Here is a 23825-nt window from a genome sequence, read left to right as displayed (position 1 = left end):
GTGCTCTTCTAGATTTGTTGTAACATATGATGCTAATTTATTTGTTTAAAGTTTTGTTTTTCAGACAAAGAGACGATACTAAATGAAAAAGGAAAAAAGAAAGGAGACAAACCTGTGAGGAGATCGGGACATTAACACGTGTGATTTCTTGCAGGAAATTCAAAATATTAATAGAGGACCTTAATATCTATTTTTATTTTTCTTAAGGATAAGCCTCTAAATTTGTTCAGTACAGTCAGGTGGGCAAAATTTCAAATGATTTTTGTTTTATTAGTTTAGGACGCCTGCACTGCCAGCTACAGATACCTTAATTTTTGTTTGTTGCTGGATTAAATACATTTAAAATCATAGATTAGGTGAATTGTTGCCAATATGGGGTTTATGTTTTGATCACAGTGGAGAGATGTGATTATGTAACATTATTGTTGGTCTTCAGCAGTATATATTTTTGCTGCTCTAGATTTTTGTTTTGTTTTAATTTTTGGCTACAAACAAAATATAGCCTCAATCTGATTTTTATTCATATTTCTGAATGGCAACAGACTTTTTATATTTTATTTTATATAGATTGCATTCTGCCAAGACATTGTGAATGTAATGGTAACATTCAATCTCCTTTTTGTTCTCTCTCCATCTTCATAGAGATTGTTTAAAATTAACATTCTCAAAGTGGATGCTGAAGATACCACATGGTTACTGTTGTTGTGAGGAAGTCTTAGTATTTTAGTATCTGTTATGTACTGTATGTACTGTATGTTTTGTGTATTTTATGTGTTTACAATGTTTTAGATCTGTAAAACCAGATATTAATGCTGAGACAAGAAGGATAAGAGAACCACTAGTAATTTGGGCAAGATAACAATACACACTTTCTGTGTAGAGTATCTTTTAATTTCCAGAAGCCATGGGCGAAGTATCAAACACCTTCAAGGGCTGAAGCACAAACCCACTCCAGCTATACAGGTTTCAGTAAACGTGCGCAAACACCTTCACGAGTATTACCACTACACACATTCAATAAACCGAGTTTCTCTCTGGTGTGGTCTCTTCGATACACTGTGTAAGTGAACAGCAAAGGGAATGCTGTTGGTGTGAAAATACACCAGATGTCACGGTGGGCAGAGGTCAGAGGCCTAGAACAAGGCATGCAATTTGAGGGTTAAAGGAAGCTATGGTGGGAGCAGCGTTGGTGGCACAGGTACCTGAGAGTGATGGGAGTGAACACAAATGGTTGCAGTGATGCCAAGTCTGTGAGGGTAATGGAAAGTTAAAGATATGGCTGAAGGAATTCAAACTATTAGTGAAAAATGATAACTGTGAGTGCCTCTATGATTTGGATAAAATATGCCTTACAGTACCCTAAATTTTAAATATCTGTGGTTGTCAGGTCACTCGTGTCTCAGTGAAAACATACAATCTTCAAAGCACACGTGGTAAATGTACTCATTTATTTGAGAGGGCTCATTTTCTATGGGAGTCATTCGCCCTCTAGGTGGGGACTGTAAGAAATTAAGGGTGCCTTTAAAATGGGACATTACATTTATTGCATAATGTTTTGGGGACGATTTGGGTTTCTATAAGGTGAGATATCTGGTTTTACAATGTAAGGTAATTTGCATAGTAATGCATTACAAAGGGTTTGGAACAAAGGCTCCAACAGAGGTGGGATACCCCACAGGGGGTCAGACAACTGAAGCCGATGTATATTAACATAACTGTGTGCATGTTTGCATAGACTACCTGTCTCCTCCATAATTGGGTCATACAGGAAATGTCTGAAAAGAGGGGTTGGGTGAACCACTTTCTGGGAGGTACAAGGAATTCTGGGATGACTAGTTAGGGGCTGCAGGAGAAAGAGCAGTCTGAGAAAAGGAGAGTCTGAGAGAAAGAAGAGTCGGAGAAAGAAGAGTAAGAGAGAAAGAAGAGGGAGAAAAGAGAGTCTGAGAAAGGAGAGCGCAGCAAACAGAAGTGTCCTGGGTCAGGAGACTCAGAACGAAGCTGCGCAAGATGGCGTTCGGGAGAAGCCTGTGAGCTGAGAGAGGTTTCCCAAGAATGTGCTTAAGTATCCCTTTTGTTTTGTATTATTATCAAATGTTTTCTGTATGTTATATGTTTTATAACCTGTAACAGTAGCCTAGTTCAATATCAATATACATTTTTCTATGCGCTTGTATTTGTGCTTTATTCGTCACACATTCCCTAAAAGAATAACCCTGTAAGAGGGTCATAATTTCTTACAGAATGCCATGGCTAACCTGGTTCAAAGCAACGCTGAAATCATAGGTAGTGGATCATTGAGACTTGTTGTCATTATTGTTAGGAATAGAGCCGGTGGTGTTGTGACTCGTAGACGACTCAGATCAACACCCTACAGCCGCATTATTGCCACAAAAGGCGCTGGCTTTATGATCTAAACAACGATGATAATAACCTGTGTTTGGCTGCTAGTCTCTGTGCCCTCTTAGCTGAGACAGATACCGCTGACTCTGTATTGTTGGATAGAGCGAGGGACATCCATAAAGCTCTAGGTATCCCTGATGGTCAATTAGTTAGTTTCAGCGAAATACCCGCGTTTGAAAAACATTTAAAAGTCACAATTAAAGTGCTGTATCACAATCGTGGCTCATGGAGGTATTTCCATACCAGTGGGCATTGTAAAGACAAGGTTTTATTTATATACCACGAAGATAAACATTATTATGGTATAAAACAAATTCGATCATTCATCGGTGCAAACTATTTTTGTGATTACTGTCACACACCGTTCCAGCACAAAAACAACCATTCATGCATGTATTTTTGTAATGACAGATGTAGCTTCGACTCACGGGCCAGGCTTGGCTCATTTGCTCAATTAAATAAAACACCAACACACAAGATGGGTTTGAAAAGGCCACAGCCGTTTTATTTAACAGTCATTGTCCTGTAAAACCTGAAATAATAAACATAGATGCGTTCACAGAGACAATGACGTAACCAAAACCAACCTAGCTTGCCAAGTTATCCAGGTACCATACCACACACCAATTTTGGGAGGGGACATACCAGGATGCCCCAACCCGGACCTGAGGTTCCGAGCACCACTCCTTGCAAGGAACCTCCCACCGGTTATGACCACCAATGATCATACCACCACATTAACCCCTTGGATACCTGGCAAGCTACCGCCCACGACTGTGACTAATGCAGCAACACCATACCACACACCAATTTGGGAGGGGACATACCAGGATGCCCCAACCCGGACCCGAGGTTCCAAGCACCATTCTTTGCAAGGAACCTCCCACCGGTTATGACCACCAAGGATCATACCACCACATTAACCCCATGGATACCTGGCAAGCTACCGCCCACGACTGTGACTAATGCAGCAACACCATACCATACACCAATTTGGGAAGGGACATACCAGGATGCCCCAACCCGGACCCGAGGTTCCGAGCACCACTCCTTGCAAGGAACCTCCCACCAGTTATGACCACCAAGGATCATACCACCACATTAACCCCATGGATACCTGGCAAGCTACCGCCCACAACTGTGACTAATGCAGCAACACTACTCCACAAACTCAACCACATAATGGGAGGGAGGGTGGGACAAACACCACCAGGTAAGGTTAAACAAAATGGATCCTTACCCCTGTGATCACCAAACTTAAATATCCTCCGACCAAAACTCCTCCCCTAAAATCCACAATTCCTGCCTTAGCCTAGCCCTGCTCAGCACTCTGTCAGGGCCCACTCTAGTCCATTCTGGCCCCCGTGGGCTTCAGGCTTGTCACAGACAGGATTGTGTAGATGTGAAAACTGAGGTACCTAGATGTCCTCGCTGTCGGACATTTTGTCGCTCATACAATTATCTATATGTAAAATATCTTTTGGTGTATTTACTCGCGTGTATAACTGTATTGTTTTTTTTATTATTTTTGTAAATGTTGTATTGATGTGTGCTTTTTTTAAAAAAAAGAAACGATTGACGATTGAATAAATATTTTATTTCTATATTACTTCTGGGACTCATTTATTTTTTAGTCACGGCATTACCCGCTACTATTTCAGTTATAAACATGCCCAGACACGTCCGCTATTTCTAAAAACATGTCCGGACTTGTCCTAAACATGCCCAGACACGTCCACTATTTCTAAAAACATGTCCGGACTTGTCCTAAACATGCCCAGACACGTCCACTATTTCTAAAAACATGTCCAGACTTGTCCTGAACAGCACCTCCCCATTCCTAATGTGTACACCAATCGCACATAAGCAACATATAAAATACCTAATATAAACGTATTTTGGTACGGTGAATGAGACCAGATACGTATAACAAAAGGTGTGTGTTTAATTCATTATAATTAAATAGGTTTATAATTAGAAATTGAATGAAATCAAGCGCGTATAAAAAAGGGGCGCGGTTATTCAAGATCAAAGGGGCATGGCACCTGTCAAATTAAGTTTGGTGAGATTTTACTGGGGGCGTGACTAAAAGCAGGTTTGTTAACTCCGCCCACAAAGGGGCGGGGCACCTGTCAAATTAAGTTTGACAACATATATACCTTCTTACTACTGCTGCTGCTGCTGCTGCTGCTGCTGCTGCTGCTGCTGCTGCTGCTGCTGCTGCTGCTGCTGCTGCTGCTGCTGCTGCTGCTGCTGCTGCTGCTGCTTGTCGTCAGACAGAAAGAATTATAAGCCCTGGGGCAGGACAGAGAAGGTGAGAAGGTGAGAAGGTGAGAAGGTGAGAAGGTTCAAATAAGGGTTTAAAGCTTTGATGATGAGCAAGAAACACATGGCAAAAAGCTCTCCCCGGACTGTGAGAAAAGAAAAAGCCTACAACACCTGGTATTCCCAGGCAGTCTCCCATCCAGGTACTAACCAGGCCCAACCCTGCTTAGCGCCCGAGATCAGACGAGATCGGGCGCTTTTAGGGTGGTATGACTGGAAGCATGAAAGCTTTTTATTTTACTTCTCTTATTCTGTTGCTGCTGCTTGTCGTCAGACAGAAAGAATTATAAGCCCTGGGACAGGACATAGAAGGTGAGAAGGTGAGAAGGTGAGAAGGTGAGAAGGTTCAAATAAGGGGTTAAAGCTTTGATGATGAGCAAGAAACACATGGCAAAAAGCTCTCCCCAGACTGTGAGAAAAGAAAAAGCCTACAACACCTGGTATTCCCATGCAGTCTCCCATCCAGGTACTAACCAGGCACAACCCTGATTAGCTTCCAAGATCAGACGAGATCAAGTACTTTTAGGGTGGTATAGCTTGACGCGTGAAAGCTTTTTATTTTACTTCTCTTATTCTGTTGCTGCTGCTTGTCGTCAGACAGAAAGAATTATAAGCCCTGGGACAGGACAGAGAAGGTGAGAAGGTGAGAAGGTGTGAAGGTTCAAATAAGGGTTTAAAGCTTTGATGATGAGCAAGAAACACATGGCAAAAAGCTCTCCCCGGACTGTGAGAAAAGAAAAAGCCTACAACACCTGGTATTCCCAGGTGGTCTCCCATTCAGGTATTAACCAGGCCCAACCCTGCATAGCACCTGAGATTAGACGAGATCGGGTGCTTTTAGGGTGGTATGGCTGGAGGCGTGGATGCTTTTTATTTTACTTCTCTTATTCTGTTGCTGCTGCTGCTGCTGCTGCTGCTGTGGCTGCTGCTTGTCAGACAGAAAGAATTATAAGCCCTGGGACAGGACAGAGAAGGTGAGAAGGTGAGAAGGTTCAAATAAGGGTTTAAAGCTTTGATGATGAGCAAGAAACACATGGCAAAAAGCTCTCCCCGGACTGTGAGAAAAGAAAAAGCCTACAACACCTGGTATTCCCAGGCGGTCTCCCATCCAGGTACTAACCAGGCCCATCCCTACTTAGCTTCCAAGATCAGATGAGATCAGGGACTTTCACGGTTGTATAGCCAGAGGTGGGAAAACTTTTTATTTTACTTCTCTTATTCTGTTGCTGCTGCTTGTCGTCAGACAGAAAGAATTATAAGCCCTGGGACAGGACAGAGAAGGTGAGAAGGTGAGAAGGTTCAAATAAGGGTTTAAAGCTTTGATGATGAGCAAGAAACACATGGCAAAAAGCTCTCCCGGGACTGTGAGAAAAGAAAAAGCCTACAATGCCTGGTATTCCCAGGCGGTCTCCCATCCAGGTACTAACCAGGCCCAACCCTGCTTGGTTTCCAAAATCAGGCGCTTCCAGGGTGTTATGACCGCAGGTGTGAAAGCTTTTTATTTTACCGTATTTGCTCGATTATAAGACGACCCTGATTATAAGACGACCCCCCAAAATCTGAATATTAACTTAGGAAAAAAAGAAAAAGCCTGAATATAAGACGACCCTAAAGGAAAAAAGTTTTACCAGTAAATGTTAATTCATGTAAACTATTTTTTTTAATAAAAGCTATGATTGAGAAAAATATTTTTTTTGTTTTTATTTCTTGTATTTTCCAACCTGTCCCCCAGTTACGCACATCTGCCCCCAGGCTTGCCACTCCAATATGGCACTGTGGCCCATGATATGCCTTTTAACCCTCTATATGCCACTGTGCCCCATGGTATGCCTTTTGACCCCCTATGTGCCACTCTGCCTCCAGAAATGCCTTATACCCCTATATGCCACTCTGCCTCCAGAAATGCCTTATACCCCTATATCCCATTCTGGCATTTAGGGGGTTAAAATGCATATTATGGGGCAGAGTGGCATATAGGGAGGTATAAGGCATTTCAGGAGGCAGAGTGGCATTAAGGGAGTTAAAAGGCATTGTATAGAGCACTCTGCCTCCAGAAATGCCTTATACCCCTATATGCCACTCTGGCATTTAGGGGGTTAAAATGCATATTATGGGGCAGAGTGGCATATAGGTGTATAAGGCATTTCAGGAGGCAGAGTGCTCTATTAAATGCCCCCTTAACGCCACTCCAGAAATGCCCTATGCCCCCATTTAACACACACACACACACACACACACACCCTATACCCCCATTTAACTAACACACACACACACACTCTCCCCTCCCCTCCCCTCTCAGCCCTCTCTTACCGGTGCTTCCAGCCGGGGCAGCGGGTTGACGTCGCCTTCTGCTGCAGCCGGAAGGAGGTGGAGTTGGCAGCGGGGGTTTGTCTGCGTCCGTCGCGTATACTTTCCCCGGCTGTCAGAGATCAGAGTTCCCCGCACCGGTGCGGGGAACTCTGATCTCTGACAGTCGGGGAAGGTTTGCGCGACGGACGCAGACAACCCCCGCTGCTAGCCACACCTCCTTCCGGCTGCAGCGGACGTTGTCTACGCGGATCGCGTAGACGTCAACCCGCTGCCCCGGCAATACAGCAGGAAGCACCGGTAAGTGTGTGTATGATGGGGGGGGGTGAGACAGGAGGATCCAGGTCCCCTGCAGCGGTGCGGGGGATCTGGATCTTAGTCTCCTAATCAGACTCTATTTGAGGTCTGATTAGAAGACGACCCCGATTAGAAGACGAGGGGTATTTTTCAGAGCATTTGCTCTGAAAAAAACCTCGTCTTATAATCGAGCAAATACGGTACTTCTCTTATTCTGTTGCTGCTGCTGCTGCTGATTGTCAGACAGAAATAATTATAAGCCCTGGGACAGGACAGAGAAGGTGAGAAGGTGAGAAGGTTCAAATAAGGGTTTAAAGCTTTGATGATGAGCAAGAAACATATGGCAAAAAGCTCTCCCCGGACTGTGAGAAAAGAAAAAGCCTACAACACCTGGTATTCCCAGGCTGTCTACCAAACGGGTACTAACCAGGCCCAACCCTGCTTAGCTTCCGAGATAAGACAAGATCGGGCGCTTTCAGGGTGGTATGGCTGCAGACATGAAAGCTTTTTATTTTACTTCTCTTATTCTGTTGCTGCTGCTTGTCGTCAGACAGAAAGAATTATAAGCCCTGGGACAGGACAGAGAAGGTGAGAAGGTGAAAAGGTTCAAATAAGGGTTTAAATATTTGATGATGAGCAAGAAACACATGGCAAAAAGCTCTCCCGGGACTGTGAGAAAAGAAAAAGCCTACAACGCCTGGTATTCCCAGGGGGTGTCCCACCCAGGTACTAACCAGGCCCAATACTGCTTAGCTTCCGAGATCAGACGAGATTGGGCACTTTCAGGGTGGTACAACTGGAGGCGTGAATGGGTTTTTATTTTACTTCTCTTATTCTGTTGCTGCTGCTTGTCGTCAGACAGAAATAATTTTAAGCCCTGGGACAGGACAGAAAAGGTGAGAAGGTGAGAAGGTGAGAACGTGAGAAGGTTCAAATAAGGGTTTAAATCTTTGATGATGAGCAAGAAACACATGGCAAAAAGCTCTCCCGGGACTGTGAGAAAAGAAAAAGCCTACAACACCTGGTATTCCCAGGGGGTCTCCCACCCAGGTACTAACCAGGCCCAACCCTGCTTAGCTCCCGAGATCAGACGAGATCGGGCGCTTTTAGGGTGGTATGGCTGGAAGCGTGAAAGCTTTTTATTTTACTTCTCTTATTCTGTTGCTGCTGCTTGTCAGACAGAAAGAATTATAAGCCCTGGGACAGGACACAGAAGGTGAGAAGGTGAGAAGGTGAGAAGGTGAGAAGGTTCAAATAAGGGTTTAAAGCTTTGATGATGAGCAAGAAATACATGGCAAAAAGCTCTCCCCGGACTGTGAGAAAAGAAAAAGCCTACAACACCTGGTATTCCTGCTGCTGCTGCTGCTTGTCAGACAGAAAGAATTATAAGCCCTGTGACAGGACAGAGAAAGTGAGAAGGTGAGAAGGTTCAAATAAGGGTTTAAAGCTTTGATGATGAGCAAGAAACACATGGCAAAAAGCTCTCCCTGGACTGTGAGAAAAGAAAAAACCTACAACACCTGGTACTGCCAGGCAGTCACCCATCCAGGTACTAACCAGTCCCTAACCTGCTTAGCTCCCGAGACCAGACAAGACCGGCGCTTTCAGGGTGGTATGGCCGCAAGGTTTAAAGGTTTTTATTTTACTCCTCTTATTCTGTTGCTGCTGCTGCTGCTTGTCAGACAGAAATAATTATAAGCCCTGGGACAGGACAGAGAAGGTGAGAAGGTGAGAAAGTGAGAAGGTGAGAAGGTTCAAATAAGGGTTTAAAACTTCGATGATGAGCAAGAAACACATGGCAAAAAGCTCTCCCCGGACTGTGAGAAAATAAAAAGCCCACAACACCTGGTATTCCCAGGTGGTCTCCCATCCAGGTATTAACCAGGCCCAACACTGCTTAGCTTCTGAGATCAGACAAGATCGGGTGCTTTCAGGGTGGTACAGCTGGAAGCATTAAAGCTTTTTATTTTATTTCTCTTATTCTGTTGCTGCTGCTTGTCGTCAGACAGAAAGAATTATAAGCCATGGGACAGGACAGAGAAGGTGAGAAGGTGAGAAGGTGAGATGGTGAGAAGGTGAGAAGGTGAGAAGGTGAGAAGGTTCAAATAAGGGTTTAAAGCTTTGATGAAGAGCAAGAAACACACGGCAAAAAGCTCTTCCCAGACTGGGAGAAAAGAAAAAGCCTACAACACCTGGTATTCCCACGGTGGTCTCCTATCCAGGTGCTAACCAGGACCAACCCTGCTTAGCTTCCAAAATCAGACGAGATCAGGCGCTTCCAGGGTGGTATGACCACAAGTGTGACAGATTGTTATTTTACTTCTCTTATTCTGTTGCTGCTGCTGCTGCTGCTGCTTGTCAGACAGAAAGAATTATAAGCCCTGGGACAGGACAGAGAAGGTGAGAAGGTGAGAAGGTGAGAAGGTGAGAAGGTTCAAATAAGGGTTTAAAGCTTTGATGATGAGCAAGAAACACTTGGCAAAAAGCTCTCCCCCACTGTGAGAAAAGAAAAAGCCTACAACACCTGGTATTCCCAGGCTGTCTCCCATCCAGATACTAACCAGGATCAATTGTGCTTAGCTTCCGTGATCAGGTGAGATTGGGCGCTTTCAGGGTGGTATGGCTGCAGGCGCGAAAACTTTTTATTTTACTTCTCTTATTCTGTTGCTGCTGCTGCTTGTCAGACAGAAAGAATTATAAGCCCTGGGACAGGACAGAGAAGGTGAGAAGGTGAGAAGGTGAGAAGGTTCAAATAAGGGTTTAAAGCTTTGATGATGAGCAAGAAACACATGGCAAAAAGCTCTCCCCGGACTGGGAGAAAAGAAAAAGCCTACAACACCTGGTATTCCCAGGCGGTCTCCCATCCAGGTACTTATCAGGCCCAACCCTGCTTAGCTTCTGAGATTAGACAAGATCAGCCGCTGTCAGAGTTGTATGGCTGAAGGCGTGAAAGCATTTTATTTTACTTCTCTTATTCTGCTGCTGCTGCTGCTGCTGCTGCTGCTGCTGCTGCTGCTGCTGCTGCTGCTGCTGCTGCTGCTGCTGCTGCTGCTGCTGCTGCTGCTGCTGCTGCTTGTCAGACAGAAAGAATTATAAGCCCTGGGACAGGACAGAGAAGGTGAGAAGGTGAGAAGGTTCAAATAAGGGTTTAAAGCTTTGATGATGAGCAAGAAACACATGGCAAAAAGCTCTCCCCGGACTGTGAGAAAAGAAAAAGCCTACACCACCTGGTATTCCCAGGTGGTTTCCCATCCAGGTACTATCCAGGATCAACCCTGCTTAGCTTTTGAGACCAGACGAAATCTGGCGCTTTTAGGGTGGTATGGCTGGAGGCGTGAAAGATTTTTATTTTACTTCTCTTATTCTGTTGCTGCTGCTGCTTGTCAGACAGAAAGAATTATAAGCCCTGGGACAGGACAGAGAAGGTGAGAAGGTGCGAAGGTGAGAAGGTTCAAATAAGGGTTTAAATCTTTGATGATGATCAAGAAACACATGGCAAAAAGCTCTCCATGGACTGTGAGAAAAGAAAAAGCCTACAACACCTGGAATTCCCAGGCGGTCTCCCAACCAGGTACTAACCAGGCCCAACCCTGCTTAGCTTCCAAGATCAGACGAGATTGAGCGCTTTCAGGGTGGTATGGCCACAGGTGTGAAAGCTTTTTATTTTACTTCTCTTATTCTGTTGCTGCTGCTGCTGCTTGTCGTCAGACAGAAAGAATTATAAGCCCTGGGACTGGACAGAGAAGGTGAGAAGGTGAGAAGGTGAGAAGGTGAGAAGGTTCAAATAAGGGTTTAAAGCTTTGATGATGAGCAAGAAACACATGGCAAAAAGCTCTCCCCGGACTGTGAGAAAAGAAAAAACCTACAACACCTAGTATTAGCAGGCGGTCTCCCGTCCAGGTACTAACCAGGCCCAACCCTGCTTAGCTTCCAAGATCAGATGAGACCAGGCGCTTTCAGGGTGGTATGGGCGCCGATGTGAAAGTTTTTTATTTTACTTCTCTTATTCTGTTGCTGCTGCTGCTTGTCGTCAGACAGAAAGAATTATAAGCCCTGGGACAGGACAGAGAAGGTGAGAAGGTGAGTGTAGGGGTAAATACAAAGTATGTATATTTGTAATTAATATGTGCTTGATTAAGTTTGTGTGTGTATATATGTATGTATGATAGCTGCAAGCCACTTAGGGGGGAAGTAACAGGAAAGACAGCTGTAAGAAGATATCACACCTATACACTATGTAGAGAAGGAAGGAAATGCATCACCTGGAGATAGGCATGGGAAACATAGCAAGTCAATAACATCACACGGTGGGGTCTTGGGAACACAGGACAGGGATCTCATTTACACATCAATAGAGAAATCCCTTAAAAAGACATTGTAGAAACACATAGAAAGAGACTGGATTGGTGAGTCTCACCTTTGGCACATCACCCACACAGCATACACACTTAGCAGCAGATATTAGATAGATGGGATGTTTGTGAGTGGTATGAATGATTGTCATCTGTATATCACTGTAACTCTGGTTTTGTCTTTGCTGTAACATTAATCTGGGTAGATTCTAATTAAAGCTCTCTCTCTGGTAAGAATCTTGGGTTGGCTGTTTTATTGCAATATCAGGTAGAAAACCTTAGTAGAACTAGACATATATATTATCTGGAAAAGGGGATACGGTTATATGTAGTTCTTGGAGGAGGTAACAAGGGTATTACACTTATCATTAATACACAACGCAGAGCGGATTATTCTCCACGCATATCAATTGGTGGTATTGGTTTGAGAGAGGAGAAGTATATACAACAGTGAGAAGGTTCAAACAAGGGTTTAAAGCTTTGATGATGAGCAAGAAACACATGGCAAAAAGCTCTCCCCGGACTGTGAGAAAAGAAAAAACCTACAACACCTGGTATTCCCAGGCTGTCTCCCATTCATGTACTAACCAGGCGCAACCTTGCTTAGCTTCTGAGATCAGATGAGATCAGGCACTTTCAGGGTGCTATGGGGACAGGTGTGAAAGCTATTTATTTTACTCCTCTTATTCTGTTGCTGCTGCTGCTGCTGCTGCTGCTGCTGCTGCTGCTGCTGCTGCTGCTGCTGCTGCTGCTGCTGCTGCTGCTGCTGCTTGTCGTCAGACAGAAAGAATTATAAGTCCTGGGACAGGACAGAGAAGGTGAGAAGGTGAGAAGGTTAAAATAAGGGTTTAAAGCTTTGATGATGAGCAAGAAACACATGGCAAAAAGCTCTCCCCGGACTGTGAGAAAAGAAAAAGCCTACAACACCTGGTATTCCCAGGCGGTCTCCCATCCAGGTACTAACCAGGGCCAACCCTGCTTAGTTTCCAAGATCAGGCACTTTCAGGGGGGTATGGCCGCAGGTGTGAAGCTTTTTGTTTTACTTCTCTTATTCTGTTGCTGCTGCTGCTGCTGCTTGTCGTCAGACAGAAAGAATTATAAGCCCTGGGACAGGACAGAGAAGGTGAGAAGGTGAGATGGTGAGAAGGTTCAAATAAGGGTTTAAAGCTTTGATGATGAGCAAGAAACACATGGCAAAAAGCTCTCCCCGGACTGTGAGAAAAGAAAAAGCCTACAACACCTGGTATTCCCAGGTGGTCTCCCATCCAGGTACTAACCAGGCCCAACCCTACTTAGCTTCCAAGATCAGATGAGATTGGGCACTTTCAGGGTGGTATGGCCGCAGGCGTGAGAGCTTTTTATTTTACTTCTCTTATTCTGCTGCTGCTGCTGCTGCTGCTGCTTGTCGTCAGACAGAAAGAATAATAAGCCCTGGGACAGGACAGAGAAGGTGAGAAGGTTCAAATAAGGGTTTAAAGTTTTGATGATGAGCAAGAAAGACATCTCAAAAAGCTCTCCCCGGACTGTGAGAAAAGAAAAAGCCTACAACACCTGCTATTCCCAGGTGGTCTCCCACCCAGGTACTAACCAGGCCCAACCCTGCTTAGCTTCCAAGATCAGGTGCTTTCATGGTGGTATGGCTGCAGGCGTGAAAGCTTTGTGTTTTACTTCTCTTATTCTATTGCTACTGCTGCTTGTCATCAGACAGAAAGAATTATAAGCCCTGGGACAGGACAGAGAAGGTGAGAAGGTGAGAAGGTGAGAAGGTTCAAATAAGGGTTTAAAGCTTTGATGATGAGCAAGAAACACATGGCAAAAAGCTCTCCCCGGACTGTGAGAAAAGAAAAAGCCTACAACACCTGGTATTCCCAGGCGGTCTCCCATCCAGGTACTAACCAGGCCCAACTGGGATTATCTTATGAGATCAGACGAGATCGGGCTCTTTCAGGGTGGTATGGCTGCAGGCGTGAAAGCTTTGTATTTTACTTCTCTTATTCTATTGCTACTGCTGCTTGTCATCAGACAGAAAGAATTATAAGCCCTGGGACAGGACAGAGTGGGTGAGAAGGTGAGAAGGTTCAAATAAGGGTTTAAAGCTTTGATAATGAGCAAGAAACATGGCAAAAAGCTCTGCCCGGACTGTGAGAAAAGAAAAAGCCTACAACACCTGCTATTCCCAGGTGGTCTCCCATCCAGGTACTAACCAGGCCCAAACCTGCTTAGCTTTCAAGATCAGATGAGATCGGGTGCCTTCATGGTGGTATGGACACAGGTGTGAAAGTTTTTTATTTTACTTCTCTTATTCTGTTGCTGCTGCTGTTGCTGCTGCTGCTGCTGCTGCTGCTGCTGCTGCTGCTGCTGCTGCTGCTGCTGCTGCTGCTGCTTGTCGTCAGACAGAAAGAATTATAAGCCCTGGGACAGGACAGAGAAGGTGAGAAGGTGAGTGTTAGAAGAAAGCTTATGTGATCGTAAATATTATTCCTGACAAAGACATAAGAAAGCAGGGAATGTCTAGTCAATGATATATGGACGAGTTTCCGCCAACACGTCTACTCTAAGTTGTTCTATATATATATGTGCAAAGGGTCAAGTCTAGGCCATTCTTAATTATGCAGCTTAAAGAGGTGTAACTTGCTTGAAAAGTAACCAATCATAATAATGCATGCTATTAGAAGTAGATAAGATGCTATATAAACCATGTAATTCAAACATGTAATCAGACAACGCTTCGACTTTTGTGTGTTGTGTGCCTTGTCTCGATTATGCGCATGATCTAATTAAAGGAAACTCTTTCTGAGGAGAATTCGACCATTATTTCAACCAACATTTTGGTGCCCCGTGTGAGGAGGTTCTGACCGGAGACGGGGACGACAGTCCTGAGGAACTGCACCTCGAGAATCTGTATCTGGGGTAATATAAGTCCTCCAGCTAAGATTGCTGTTAAACAGAGGCACTTTGCGACATCGTCCCTGAAACCGGCAGCATCCTCCCGAAGATTTATTACGGTCTTCTCTTCAGAAATGTGAGTAAGAAAAATATTTCTGGGAAATATTATAAGAGGTCAAAGTCTGTCAGGGACTACTGAAATAAATAACTGCGTATGCATTCGATAATAAGGAATAGTACTTGGAGTACTGAAGCTGATCAGGAGAAATGTGCACAGGTAGTTAGTCATTATTTTTGTGATAGCGAATTGTTGTTTGTAATTGTGACAATACTGTTGATGTTGGTTGCGGCTTGTATTATTGTGAAAGAGTATCACAAGACCTTAAAGAGAAGAGCTCTTATGGTCCAGGGACAGCTATACCAACCCATGTCACAAATCTTGTCTGAATGAATCTGTGTGAATGACTGTTCAGGAGTCCTTTACGGTGAACGAACAGTTAATAAGGTTGTTGTTAATACGCCCCCCGGCATTTGTGAGAAGCTCTCTGTGATCAAGTGCTGGGATTGCAAGTGAACAACTTCGCTGCGAGAGTGATTTTCCTGCCTTTACTGTCTAGGAACGGTATCTTATAAATACCAAGAGCTCTTTGTTTAACCCTGTCCAGACGTGGTATCTTATAAATACCAAGAACTCTCTGTTTAACCCTGTCCAGACGTGGTATCTTATAAATACCAAAAGATTTTCCTTGTTTTCTGTCTTGCGGTGAGATTGTATCATGGGGAAATCCCACAGTAAGGGAAAGAAACAAAAGGATGAAAGTGTTTTCTTGTGGATAAAGAAGAAACCACTGAAAGAAGACAAACAGTTTATGTATAAACTTAATCAAGAAAATGTTTAGGCATAAATTCACATTGTTCAGGTATAGTGCACTTAAAAATAGAGGGTGAATCCCTCAGGTTTCGGATGGTTGGACCATCCTGGTAGAATCTAGACTCGGAGTGGTTGGACCACTCGGTGAATGTGTGGATTTAGAAGAAACTACGTAGTGACTAAATTATAACATTCCAAATTCTATACCATGTTTCCAGCTGGTTCCAGAATCTGTTAAATGTATGTCTTGTCTGTTATCTGTGATCGATCATAAATTATATGTAGAGTCGACATTAGAAAAGCCTTTTTATCTTTTTATTCTAATGCTTTTATGCTTTTTCCAGAATTAATTTAAATAAGGGTTAATAATTTAAAAGCTAAAATTTATAATTAGCACATATTTTGTTTTTAAGGTAATAAGATATCCTGTATACCTGTCTGTGGTTTTTATGATATATATTCTTGTTTTATTTTTTGTTCAAATTAATATGCTTAAAGTAACATTGTAAGTAACGCACCTCCTTATGGAGTAATCAAGGTCAGATATATCCGTTAACCATGTGGGTACATAGAACATGAACAGAGGAGGATATTAAAAAAGCTACTGAGCATGTTAAAAATCCAAAAGAGGATCCCCAACAGTTTGAGACTGATATCCGAGGGCTCTGTAACAGTTATCAATTAAATGGTAATGGTGAAGAAATAGAGAGAGAGTGTGTCGACGAATTTTGAAATCAGATTAGAGTTTAGTAGAACTGAACTGGAATGGGTCCGATAATCTAAATCCAAGACACCCACTCCCAGGGGACAGTGCTGATTTAAATAATCGATTAAATGTCTTTATAACTGCTTGCACAAACAGATGGGCTTGTAGAACAAATTGGAGGGAGATAAATAGATATAAGCAGCAACTAAAAATGTGTTTGTGTCTGGGACACGTAAAGAGATAAATGCGAATGTCAGTTAACATATGGTGAACCTCTGTACTGCGACGTTGAATGATGTGTTGGAATATGCTAAGCATTCTGAAAAGTGGCACAAAGAATGGGAGAAAAAGAAAGTGAGAGTAATGTTAGCAGGAGAGGAGTATGAAGGAATGTTGTATGAAGGAATGTTGACAGGGAATAACAAAAGAGTGAGAGAGAGATTTCGAGGTCGTACCGAGGTAGAAGAGGTAGAGGTGATAGATGGTCACAAGGATGTTATAATTGTGGAAAGGAAGGTCATTGGGCAAAAGAGTGTCCCGAGCCAGACAAGAGAAAGCAGAATTCCCCAGAACAATGACTAATACAGGAAAAAGAGACATTGGATCTCAGTAATGTTCATGATGTGTTGTTATTGTCAAACTTGCCTGAAATTGATTTAATTGTAAATAACAAACGTGTAACATTTTTGGTTGATTCAGGGGCTTCGCGAACCCTATTGAATCATCCCACCTGCACGGGCATACAGAAAGGGACTGGTAAAATTCACATAAAGGGAGTAAATGGGAGGACACATACCGAAAGCTTATCTGTTCCCCTCCACATACAACATCCAGAGTCTGGAAAAATAATTACCGCCAGTGTAATATTATCTGAGGTATGTCCCGTAAATCTTCTAGGAAGAGATCTGATTAGAGAGTTGGGAGTGCACATTGCACCCGTGGGAGACAAGTTTGATGTTACAGTGGGGGGAAGAAGAAATAACTATCAAGGACGGCATGATCATTACTACTATGCTTTAAACATAGAACAATGACTGAAAATAAGGGAAATATAATACAGGCTTTAGAACTTGTACATAAAACATTGGAGATCTGTGATCATTTACAAGTTCAGCATTCAAATGATTTTCATTGTACAATGTATGTTAAGAAAACAGCAGGAGGAGACGAGTATTATGAATCTAAAAGATGAACAAAGTACTGTAATACAGACAGAATACTTTTACTGGACAAAGGACAGGGGGCATTATCTGGTATATTAACACCCCGAATAACCACACTTTTTGTCTCTGTGTAAACACTACATTTGTCTCTGTGTAAACAGCAAACTGATCAGTAGAAGTCTGTGGGAGATATGGTGTTGCGATGTGAGATTAATCACTCGTGGAAAAGAGATAAAGGAGATATTCAATGCAATACTGAAGTAAGAGAGGTAAATTATCTAATCATTTATTAGCCCAGGCGGCTGAGTTAACGGCTCTCATAGAGGCATGCAAATGGGCAGTAGACAAACGGGTAAATATCTATACCGACAGTCAATATGTATTTTCTACTATACATGTGTTTCCACAACAATGGAAAAAAAGAGGTATGATTACCTCCACAGGGAAACCAATAAATAAAGAACTATTAACAGTTATAAATCTACCAAAGGAAGTAGCTGTAATAAAGTGTGCAGCCCATACCAACAGCAAGGATCCTATAGCATTAGGCAATAACTGTGCAGATATTGAAGCAAAAAGAATTGCTCAAGAGATGTTTGCCATAATCACTAACGAGATACAAATTAATCACCAGGTTCTGTATGATATGCAGCAGGCTGCCCCTATATCTGAAAAACGATATTGGTGGTCTAAAAAAGCGACTCTATGTAAGAAAATGTTTCACATTAACAACAAACCAATATTGCCAAAATCATTGGTTCGCTATGCAGCCTTATTGAGTCATGGGCTGAGCCATGCCTCAACAGGAGGGATGGTAATAGATAGATAAGGTGTTCCAAAATTACTCTAAAAAACAAAAACAAATTTTGTGTGCTAATTGTCTTCATGATAAAAGAAATCATTCCTAGATTTGGAACACCAGAAAGAATATACAGTCATTTTGTCAATCAACTAATCTCCAGATTTGCACAAGTATTTGGTATACAATTAAAGAATCATTGTGCCTATCATCCTCAGTCAGCAGGGTTGGTAGAAAGAAACAATGGAACAATAAATAATAAATTAAAAAAGACCATGGCAGAAACCGGGAAGAATTGGGTTTCTTGCCTACCTATGGTAAAATTGAGTATGCGTATTACACCCAACAAGCAGGGTCTCACCCCATTTGAAGTAATGTACGGGAGACCCTATAGTTTGCCACAGATAAAGGTAAAAGAGGCAAATGATGAAACTGAATTGACTCTAGCAGATTATATGGTTTGGCGTTAAAAATGTTGAACTCCAGATCAATACAAATGTTAATTCTTTCAGATTCTGAAGGCAATTGGTGTGGGGGTTGTGGGAGATTGGGTACTAATGGTTTGATGGGGGGATGATAGTGGGGGTAGGTTGAGGGGAAGGATCGTACCAAGTACTACTAACCACCCCACGGCATGTAAGATAGCTGAGAGGAGTTGTTGGATACATCAGTTGGGTTATAATAGGAGGGGTGGATCACTTGCTGGTAGTCACTCATTAAGTCTGGGTACAAAGGGGGGTCCAGACGATAGGTTGGACTCGTCTCAAGCCAGTGAAGAAATCCATTCCCCGAACCCTGAGTTGACGGCCAGGTAGGATGAAGGGGTGGTGCCTGCTTATAGTTTATTGGGTAGTGACTGATGCTTTTACAATAATTCCTTATTCTAATGCTAATGCTAAGTGGGATCAAATGGGAAGATACCAAAGCACAAAATCTGACTTTTTCATTAGCAGGAGATAGTTCCATTGTCATTGATCTGTGTAAACTGATCCATTGTGAAAATATTGGGCAAGCAAGAAAATACTCTAAGGCCGATGTATATGTATGCTGGATGCCCGAAAAGCCCCCTGGAAAACGAAGTATAACATCATGTCTTGGTTGGGATTATGCTATGTGGACAACAGCTAGTCGAGATTGGGGATATGATACCCGGGGCAAGAGCGAGTAAAATCAAAACGAGATTATCTGTAAAAAGATTACAATCTGAATGTACCACCTATGATAATTGTAATAAATTACTATTTACTTTAAAAGAACCTATGAAGACGGATGAAAGACTATATACCATAGGCGCGTAGGTTTCTGATAATAAAGCTGTTAGATAAGACTTATACCCCACCTGGAAACGGAACTTGTCATATATTGGACTTGTTTCCCAAGGTTAAGAGACCTGAATTACCTCTAACAGTGCAAATATATGGGGGAAATTACACCTGTATGAAACTTCAGGGTAATAGCAGCTATTTTGATTATAAAGATTTGTCTAATTCACTGTGTGTCGAGACTTTTTCCACAGGACTGAGACAGCCAACCCAGATGAGAGCAGATATTTGGTGGTTGTGCGGAGACCAAAGCCCTTGAAGGACTAACATCCTTATCAAATGAATTTGCCGAGAATGCAGGAATACATAATGTGTTCACCTCTTGGTTAGAAGGATGGTTCGGGCGATGGTCGGGAATGATAATGTCCGGAATAATTACTATCACTATAGTATCCGCAGTATTGATATTCGGAGGATGCTGTTTTATTCCATGTTGCAGAGGATTTTTGAATAAGACAATTGATAAAGCTGTAAATCAGACTATGTACTCCCAGATCAACAAAGAAGATTGTGATCAATTATTAAAAGTATCTGAGACTCTACATATTAATGACGTTATTGACATGAAAGATGAATTATCAGTGCTAATGACGGATACTGAAGATGAAGAGTCTGATATTGAATAATATTTTGATAAACAGGAGGGAAATGTTAGAAGAAAGCTTATGTGATCGTAAATATTATTCCTGACAAAGACATAAGAAAGCAGGGAATGTCTAGTCAATGATATATGGACGAGTTTCCGCCAACACGTCTACTCTAAGTTGTTCTATATATATATGTGCAAAGGGTCAAGTCTAGGCCATTCTTAATTATGCAGCTTAAAGAGGTGTAACTTGCTTGAAAAGTAACCAATCATAATAATGCATGCTATTAGAAGTAGATAAGATGCTATATAAACCATGTAATTCAAACATGTAATCAGACAACGCTTCGACTTTTGTGTGTTGTGTGCCTTGTCTCGATTATGCGCATGATCTAATTAAAGGAAACTCTTTCTGAGGAGAATTCGACCATTATTTCAACCAACAGTGAGAAGGTTCAAATAAGGGTTTAAAGCTTTGATGATGAGCAAGAAACACATGGCAAAAAGCTCTCCCCGGACTGTGAGAAAAGAAAAAGCCTACAACACCTGGTATTCCCAGGTGGTCTCCCATCCAGGTACTAACTAGGCCCAACCGTGATTATCTTCTGAGATCAGACGAGATCTGGCTCTTTCAGGGTGGTATGGCTGCAGGCGTGAAAGCTTTGTATTTTACTTCTCTTATTCTATTGCTACTGCTGCTTGTCATCAGACAGAAAGAATTATAAGCCCTGGGACAGGACAGAGTGGGTGAGAAGGTGAGAAGGTTCAAATAAGGGTTTAAAGCTTTGATGATGAGCAAGAAACACATGGCAAAAAGCTCTCCCGGACTGTGAGAAAAGAAAAAGCCTACAACACCTGGTATTCCCAGGGTGTCTCCCATCCAGGTACTAATCAGGCCCAACCCTGCTTAGCTTCCAAGATCAGACAAGATCGTGCGCTTTCAGGGTGGTATGGCCGCAGGTGTGAAAGCTTTTTATTTTACTTCTCTTATTCTGTTGCTGCTGCTGCTGCTTGTCGTCAGACAGAACGAATTAATAGCCCTGGGACCGGACAGAGAAGGTGAGAAGGTGAGAACGTTCAAATAAGGGTTTAAAGCTTTGATGATGAGCAAGAAACACATGGCAAAAAGCTCTCCCCGGACTGTGAGAAAAGAAAAAGCCTACAACACCTGGTATTCCCAGGGTTAGGGTTAGGGGTTAGGGTTAGGGTTAGGGTTAGGGTTAGGGTTAGGGTTAGGGTTAGGGTTAGGGTTAGGGTTAGGGTTAGGGTTAGGGTTAGGGTTAGGGTTAGGGTTAGGGTTAGGGTAGGGTTAGGGTTAGGGTTAGGGTTAGGGTTAGGGTTAGGGTTAGGGTTAGGGTTAGGGTTAGGGTTAGGGTAGGGTTAGGGTTGGTTAGGGTTAGGGTTAGGGTTAGGGTTAGGGTTAGGGTTAGGGTTAGGGTTAGGGTTAGGGTTAGGGTTAGGGTTAGGGTTAGGGTTAGGGTTAGGGTTAGGGTTAGGGTTAGGGTTAGGGTTAGGGTTAGGGTTAGGGTTAGGGTTAGGGTTAGGGTTAGGGTTAGGGTTAGGGTTAGGGTTAGGGTTAGGGTTAGGGTTAGGGTTAGGGTTAGGGTTAGGGTTAGGGTTAGGGTTAGGGTTAGGGTTAGGGTTAGGGTTAGGGTTAGGGTTAGGGTTAGGGTTAGGGTTAGGGTTAGGGTTAGGGTTAGGGTTAGGGTTAGGGTTAGGGTTAGGGTTAGGGTTAGGGTTAGGGTTAGGGTTAGGGTTAGGGTTAGGGTTAGGGTTAGGGTTAGGGTTAGGGTTAGGGTTAGGGTTAGGGTTAGGGTTAGGTTAGGGTTAGGGGTTAGGGTTAGGGTTAGGGTTAGGGTTAGTGTTAGGGTAGGGTAGGGTTAGGGTTAGGGTAGGGTGTAGGGTGTTGGGTAGGTTAGGGTTAGGGTTGTTAGGGTTAGGGTTAGGGTTAGGGGTTAGGGTTGGGGGTAGGTTGGGTTAGGGGGTGGGTTAGGGTTAGGTTAGGGTTAGGTAGGGTTAGGGTTAGGGTTAGGGGTAGGGTTAGGGGTGGGTTAGGGTGGGTTAGGGTTAGGGTTAGGGTGGGGTTGGGGTGGGTTTGGTTGGGTTTGGTTAGGGGTTGGGGTTGGGGGTGGTTAGGGTTAGGGTTGGGTTGGGGGTGGGGTGGGTTAGGGGTAGGGTTAGGGGGTGGGGTTGGGGTGGGGTGGGGTTAGGGGTTAGGGTTAGGGTTAGGGGGTAGGGTTTGGGGGTTGGGTTTGGGGTTAGGGTTGGGTTAGGGTTAGGGTTGGGTGGTTAGGGTTAGGGGGTTGGGTTAGGGTTAGGGTTAGGGGTTAGGGTTAGGGTTGGGTTTGGGGTGGGTTAGGGGGTTGGGTTAGGGTTAGGTTAGGGTTAGGGGTTAGGGTTTGGGTTAGGTGAGGGTTGGGGTTGGGGTGGGGTGTGGGGTGGGTTAGGGTTAGGGTTTGGGTTAGGTTGGGTTGGGGGGTGGGGGTGGGTGTGGGTTAGGGTTGGGGTTGGGTTAGGGTTAGGGTTGGGTGGGGGGGTTGGGGTTAGGGTTTGGTTAGGGTTAGGGTTAGGGTTAGGGTTAGGGTTAGGGTTAGGGTTAGGGTTAGGGTTAGGGTTAGGGTTAGGGTTAGGGTTAGGGTTAGGGTTAGGGTTAGGGTTAGGGTTAGGGTTAGGGTTAGGGTTAGGGTTAGGGTTAGGGTTAGGGTTAGGGTTAGGGTTAGGGTTAGGGTTAGGGTTAGGGTTAGGGTTAGGGTTAGGGTTAGGGTTAGGGTTAGGGTTAGGGTTAGGGTTAGGGTTAGGGTTAGGGTTAGGGTTAGGGTTAGGGTTAGGGTTAGGGTTAGGGTTAGGGTTAGGGTTAGGGTTAGGGTTAGGGTTAGGGTTAGGGTTAGGGTTAGGGTTAGGGTTAGGGTTAGGGTTAGGGTTAGGGTAGGGTTAGGGGTTAGGGTTAGGGTTAGGGTTAGGGTTAGGGTTAGGGTTAGGGTTAGGGTTAGGGTTAGGGTTAGGGTTAGGGTTAGGGTTAGGGTTAGGGTTAGGGTTAGGGTTAGGGTTAGGGTTAGGGTTAGGGTTAGGGTTAGGGTTAGGGTTAGGGTTAGGGTTAGGGTTAGGGTTAGGGTTAGGGTTAGGGTTAGGGTTAGGGTTAGGGTTAGGGTTAGGGTTAGGGTTAGGGTTAGGGTTAGGGTTAGGGTTAGGGTTAGGGTTAGGGTTAGGGTTAGGGTTAGGGTTAGGGTTAGGGTTAGGGTTAGGGTTAGGGTTAGGGTTAGGGTTAGGGTTAGGGTTAGGGTTAGGGTTAGGGTTAGGGTTAGGGTTAGGGTTAGGGTTAGGGTTAGGGTTAGGGTTAGGGTTAGGGTTAGGGTTAGGGTTAGGGTTAGGGTTAGGGTTAGGGTTAGGGTTAGGGTTAGGGTTAGGGTTAGGGGTTAGGGTTAGGGTTAGGGTTAGGGTTAGGGTTAGGGTTAGGGTTAGGGTTAGGGTTAGGGTTAGGGTTAGGGTTAGGGTTAGGGTTAGGGTTAGGGTTAGGGTTAGGGTTAGGGTTAGGGTTAGGGTTAGGGTTAGGGTTAGGGTTAGGGTTAGGGTTAGGGTTAGGGTTAGGGTTAGGGTTAGGGTTAGGGTTAGGGTTAGGGTTAGGGTTAGGGTTAGGGTTAGGGTTAGGGTTAGGGTTAGGGTTAGGGTTAGGGTTAGGGTTAGGGTTAGGGTTAGGGTTAGGGTTAGGGTTAGGGTTAGGGTTAGGGTTAGGGTTAGGGTTAGGGTTAGGGTTAGGGTTAGGGTTAGGGTTAGGGTTAGGGTTAGGGTTAGGGTTAGGGTTAGGGTTAGGGTT

The 23825-nt window shown here is 43.8% G+C and overlaps 3 non-coding genes and 16 pseudogenes across 3 annotated transcripts; all 19 read right to left on the bottom strand.

Moving 5' to 3' along the window:
- Positions 1-4827: 4827 nt before the first annotated feature.
- LOC149271174 (5S ribosomal RNA) lies at positions 4828-4946 on the bottom strand (annotated as a pseudogene).
- Positions 4947-5465: 519 nt separating this feature from the next.
- LOC149271173 (5S ribosomal RNA) lies at positions 5466-5584 on the bottom strand (annotated as a pseudogene).
- A 212-nt stretch (positions 5585-5796) lies between these two features.
- On the bottom strand, positions 5797-5915 carry LOC149271172 (5S ribosomal RNA; annotated as a pseudogene).
- Positions 5916-7707: 1792 nt separating this feature from the next.
- On the bottom strand, positions 7708-7826 carry LOC149271171 (5S ribosomal RNA; annotated as a pseudogene).
- A 188-nt stretch (positions 7827-8014) lies between these two features.
- On the bottom strand, positions 8015-8133 carry LOC149271170 (5S ribosomal RNA; annotated as a pseudogene).
- Positions 8134-8338: 205 nt separating this feature from the next.
- On the bottom strand, positions 8339-8457 carry LOC149271169 (5S ribosomal RNA). Its single transcript, XR_016279771.1, has one exon. It is a non-coding gene; the product is annotated as a 5S ribosomal RNA (ribosomal RNA).
- Positions 8458-9162: 705 nt separating this feature from the next.
- Positions 9163-9281, bottom strand: LOC149271168 (5S ribosomal RNA; annotated as a pseudogene).
- An 875-nt stretch (positions 9282-10156) lies between these two features.
- Positions 10157-10275, bottom strand: LOC149271167 (5S ribosomal RNA; annotated as a pseudogene).
- Positions 10276-10544: 269 nt separating this feature from the next.
- LOC149271166 (5S ribosomal RNA) lies at positions 10545-10663 on the bottom strand (annotated as a pseudogene).
- Positions 10664-10859: 196 nt separating this feature from the next.
- Positions 10860-10978, bottom strand: LOC149271165 (5S ribosomal RNA). The gene has a single exon (XR_016279770.1). It is a non-coding gene; the product is annotated as a 5S ribosomal RNA (ribosomal RNA).
- A 210-nt stretch (positions 10979-11188) lies between these two features.
- LOC149271164 (5S ribosomal RNA) lies at positions 11189-11307 on the bottom strand (annotated as a pseudogene).
- A 913-nt stretch (positions 11308-12220) lies between these two features.
- LOC149271163 (5S ribosomal RNA) lies at positions 12221-12339 on the bottom strand (annotated as a pseudogene).
- A 257-nt stretch (positions 12340-12596) lies between these two features.
- Positions 12597-12705, bottom strand: LOC149271162 (5S ribosomal RNA; annotated as a pseudogene).
- Positions 12706-12909: 204 nt separating this feature from the next.
- Positions 12910-13028, bottom strand: LOC149271161 (5S ribosomal RNA). The gene has a single exon (XR_016279769.1). It is a non-coding gene; the product is annotated as a 5S ribosomal RNA (ribosomal RNA).
- A 192-nt stretch (positions 13029-13220) lies between these two features.
- Positions 13221-13329, bottom strand: LOC149271160 (5S ribosomal RNA; annotated as a pseudogene).
- A 199-nt stretch (positions 13330-13528) lies between these two features.
- LOC149271159 (5S ribosomal RNA) lies at positions 13529-13647 on the bottom strand (annotated as a pseudogene).
- A 189-nt stretch (positions 13648-13836) lies between these two features.
- On the bottom strand, positions 13837-13955 carry LOC149271158 (5S ribosomal RNA; annotated as a pseudogene).
- Positions 13956-20548: 6593 nt separating this feature from the next.
- On the bottom strand, positions 20549-20667 carry LOC149271157 (5S ribosomal RNA; annotated as a pseudogene).
- Positions 20668-20857: 190 nt separating this feature from the next.
- Positions 20858-20976, bottom strand: LOC149271156 (5S ribosomal RNA; annotated as a pseudogene).
- Positions 20977-23825: the final 2849 nt, after the last annotated feature.

Source organism: Sceloporus occidentalis, unplaced genomic scaffold, assembly GCF_023333645.1.
Source record: "Sceloporus occidentalis isolate IW3139 unplaced genomic scaffold, rSceOcc1.0.p SCAF_543, whole genome shotgun sequence".
Taxonomy (NCBI): Eukaryota; Metazoa; Chordata; class Lepidosauria; order Squamata; family Phrynosomatidae; genus Sceloporus; species Sceloporus occidentalis.
The sequence above is the reverse complement of the archived record's forward strand: the minus strand, read 5'-3'. Positions and strand labels throughout refer to the sequence as shown.